We start from the raw sequence: 4,570 nt of genomic DNA on the forward strand, positions 1-4,570 counted from the left end.
TATGATCAAGGGACAGCAGGGTAGGTCCTATGAGGAAAGGTTGCGGGACCTGAACCTGTTCAGCCTTCAAAAGAGAAGGCTGAGGGGGGATCTTGTGGCCTGTTATAAACTGGTTAGGGGGGATCAGCAGGCGCTGGGGGAGTCCCTGTTCCCCCGAGCGCCGCAAGGAGTGACCAGGAACAATGGTCACAAGCTGGCGGAGGGAAGGTTTAAGTTAGACATCAGGAGGCGCTACTTCACGGTAAGGGCAGCTAGGGTCTGGAACCAGCTTCCATGTGAGGTGGTGCAGGCTCCCACCCTGGGGGTTTTTAAGAGGAGGTTGGATGACCACCTTACTGGGGTCATTTGACCCCAGTGCTCTTCCTGCCATGGCAGGGGGTCGGACTAGATGATCTGTTCAGGTCCCTTCCGTCCCTAGAAACTATGAAACTATGAAATTTTGGAGTGGCCAGGGGCCTGCTGTGTGGGCCTCATGCCCTTTTGGCCACATGCAATATGAGTTGCACACCATGCTGTGGCTGTACCCATCATGGGTGACTGGTGTCTCCCAAGTCTGGGGGGACACCAGATTGCTGACTGGGGGTGGGGGGGAGCAGGCCCAGCGGCCAATCACCAAACAGGGGGCAGTCACCCAGGAACCAATTGCCAAGCCCAAAATCACCAGTGGCAAAACTGGAAGTGCACATCCACCAGCACTTCCAATGTCACCGCTGGCGTTTCCAGGGGATGCACAGCCAACCTCAGGGGGTACATGTGCACCCACATGCACCCTCTACATGTCACCATGGAACCCATGCTGTACTCCTCCCTGCCCTACACTGCACCGTGTTGTACCACAAACCCCTCCTCCCACTGTTGTGTGCTGCATCATATGCCCTTCTTCTCCTTGCCTCCCCCACCTCCGCCTGCCACCCTCCCTTCATCCCCAGATCTCCCCTAATTTCCCTGAGCCACAGGGTTTCTCAACCTTGAAGGCTCCACATTGCCACCCTCAAGGGTGGAAGTAATGGAAGCAGGAGAAAGGAGGGGGAGCCCAGAGACCCTGGCATCAGAGGCAGAAGAGCAATGGAGGAAGCAATGCCCAGGCTGGGAGCCTCAGGGTAATCTCTTGGGGTTCAATATGAGTCCATTGAACAGCCCTGTTTTAGGTCTATCCTGGTGACAGCTGCTGCTCCATGTACTGCCACTGCCCAGGGCACAGAACTGGCGAGTTATGCCTCTTCTCCAGCCTTCAGTTTGTTCTGAAGACTGGGCTAGGGACAGAAGTTACACATAAACTGATTTAAGTGATCAGAGACTGGTTTAAACCTGTAACAGAACAGAAGTTCAGTTCACATAAACCAGTTTCAAAATGGCTGAATCTGGTTTAAGATAAACCTGGTTGAATGTAGCATCAGACTTAACTGATTTGGGCCAAACCATTTTATGAAACTTCTGTCCAAGACCTTTTCCTGGTTTAAGTTAAATCAGAGTCCACCAGCATGCCAGCATGCTTTCCAGCCCTGGGCTGGGCTATGCTGTCTGCTCCAGCAGACATGGGTTGGGAGGAGGGGGAGTCAGAGACCCAAGGTAAACCCTGGCTGTGGTCTGGGGCCAGGGAGGGAGTACAGAGCTGCCCTTCCCTGCTAAGCTTACTGAAACTTAGTGGTGGTTGCAACTGTGAACTATAAATCCCAGAGGCACCCGAAAGCAGGAAAAGGAAGTGATAAGCAACCCTGCAGAGTCCTGCTTCTGTGATACTGGGCTGCAAATCCCAGTTTCCTTAGGGGCAGCAGGAAGAAAACACAGCCCATGCTGGCTATGTGCCAGGGAGCTGTGCACTAGCACCCCTTGGCTTCTGGCTTGAGCCACTGCAGGCATGTGGCTGCATTACCTGAATCAAAAGTGAATGTCTGTCCAGTTGTTTCTCAGTTTAATCTCTGCAGCTTAAACCAACCTGTGAAGACCGAATCAATTCAGCCTCAGGCTTTTTGACTGCCTATACTTAGCTCTGAAATACATCCCGTTCCATTGTGGAGCAGGCTGACCGTGAGAAAAGCAGCCTGCACCTGCTCAGCGTGAATTTGTGGAAATGCGGCTGAAGGCTTTCAGGACTCCTCTCCAGGGTACAGCCTGAGCTCTTTTTGGCAGCTGCCAAGAGATGATGGGAAAGGGTTACAGGACACATCATGTAGGCAGTGTTTTCAGAGTAACAGATTTAGGTTAGACAGGAGCCCCACAGTAGTTCACCCCTGCTATCCATTAATGTGACATTTCAGTCTCTCACTCTCTGTTTCTGTGGCAGATTCCTTTCCTGGCTTCTGCTCACTTGCCAGTAACAATTTCTGGTCTCCTGTGGGTCAGTGTAACTCTTTTTATTAATTATGGGCTCAGATGGGAATCCTTTGCAGCATCATGGAGCCAAGTGATGGGGTGTAAGAAGCCTCATCAGCCTCCTGTGTAAGTTTTCCATATCCTTGAGACCTGGAGAGGGAAGGGAGCAGCTGCCATATTCTTGCTGCCTCATTCAATGGGCACATAGGGAAAGCACAGGTTTGGATGGGGAGTAGCTAGCTTCACTCAGTAATGTATTAACTTTTACACTGGAGCAGGGCACAGAAGGAGAAAGTAATCTGAGCTAATATAAAGGCAACTCTCAAACCCCTTCAGAAGTTTATAATCCTGCCCTGTGTGTATTGTACTAGCAGCAATGGCACATATGGGGGTCTCAGTCTGGATACAGAATCATAGAATCAATTTTCTATTATTTTATATACAGATGGAGACCCCGTACACTCAAAACAGTACAGAACCATGGAAAGGCACAATCCTGGCTGCAAACTGCTTAGTTTAGCAATATGACCTTGCAAAAATATAGGCTGATACCGGTTTTAAATTCAGGGCTCCCACTGAAATGTTTGAGAATATTAATGCAAATAAATTTAAATGTGAACCTGTAAGATTAGAGTCAAAAGTATATACCACATGGACAAGAGAGCTAAGGGTGGGTGGGAAATAGCAATAAGATTATGTAGCTATTGGTTCCCCATGGGTCTGAAATGACTCTTTCAAATGTAGGGCCAATTGAAAGAACAAGGATCTTATTCTATTAAATTGTAGCCCTGGAGTCCTAAAGGAAAACACCTTCATCATAAATCAGGAGATCAGTCAGTGTCCACTTATTTCAGTGCTTGCTACTACCTTCAGGTCAGATACAGACAAAAAACTCTCCATGCCTAGCAGAAGTGCCCTCAAACACCCTATGTTGCTCTGCTCAGACAGACCATTGGACTAGTAGCAGCAGACCTGTCTTTGCGTAATACTATGAGTGGTGTAATTATAGCACTGCTGAGTGATAGCACCAGCTAACCCAGGCCCATGGGCTGCCTTTCTACATGCTGGTTTGCATTCTAATTAGAGTGCATCAGACAAGACTCAATTAATCGAGTCTATTATGTGTTCTAATTAGAATGCTCCAGCACAGCCTCACCATCACGTGTATATGCCCATGTGCATTTTAAAATGGCTGCCGGGATGCTTTATCTAAACTTTATTAAATGAGTTTTAGATCAAGCGTCCCACAGCCATTTTTAAACACACCGGAGCTTAATACATATGATGGTGAGGTGTTTTAATTAGAATGGATCTCCGGGAACTGCACCAATTAAAACGTCCCTCCCGCTGCTCCCTCGTCCTCCTCCCCTGAGCATGTGTATAGGCAGCCATGCTGATTAGATTGTACTCAAATAATGGGTAAACTGCTGCTTCAGGTGAGAGCCAGCTTGTAGCAATGTGGTATGCTGGAAGACACAGCCACTTTGCACAATATGTTTTCAGTCTCGTCTTGGCCTGAGAGTGTTAGAGTCAGAGTTTTTGTATTTCACTCATGATACAAGGCACCTCAGCAGGTGCTTCTAGAGCTGTTCAGAGTCAAACTTACAAGGTCCGTGTTTTGTTTCACTACCTCGCTTCAGAAGGCTGAAAGCATGAACATGACTAATTGCAACTCAGTTGCCATCTCCTCTCACCTGAAAGCATTACACCCTTGCCAGAAGGGACAGGGATGAAAGTATTTTTAAAATTCCATTAGAAATCATAGCTTTGTACCAACAATATTGAAAAGCAAAGGCAATTGTTTCTGTGTATATTGACAATAACAGTGCTGAGATATTCACTCCTGGGAATTGTGGCTTGAAGTTTCTTTCTTAGGCATATGAAATAATTGCAATAAAATAATCCACAGAAAGTACAACAATAGCCTCCTTACCACACTATTCAATTCTATAGTACAAACTTCCTTGCTTGATGGTATCTGCTCAGAAGTAATGGAGCATGATGATTGAATTATCTTATGTCCATTTACAGATACTCTGTAGGTCACCAGTTTGAGGAAAAAAAGCCACATTGTACCATTCTTATGATACATAGTCTAGAAATAATAGACATGGGTTTATTTCCCAAGCACTGATTTAATTATGAAGGAAAAATGTGTCCAAGAAAAGAAATGACATTCATCACGCTTGAATGTAAAAAAAAAAAAAGTCTAATACTGTTCTTTCCAATAAGAAGATGCTTTTTTTTTGGGGGGGGG

The sequence above is a fragment of the Gavialis gangeticus genome, unplaced genomic scaffold, assembly GCF_001723915.1.
Source record: "Gavialis gangeticus isolate Ggan-Ray unplaced genomic scaffold, GavGan_comp1, whole genome shotgun sequence".
Classification (NCBI taxonomy): Eukaryota; Metazoa; Chordata; order Crocodylia; family Gavialidae; genus Gavialis; species Gavialis gangeticus.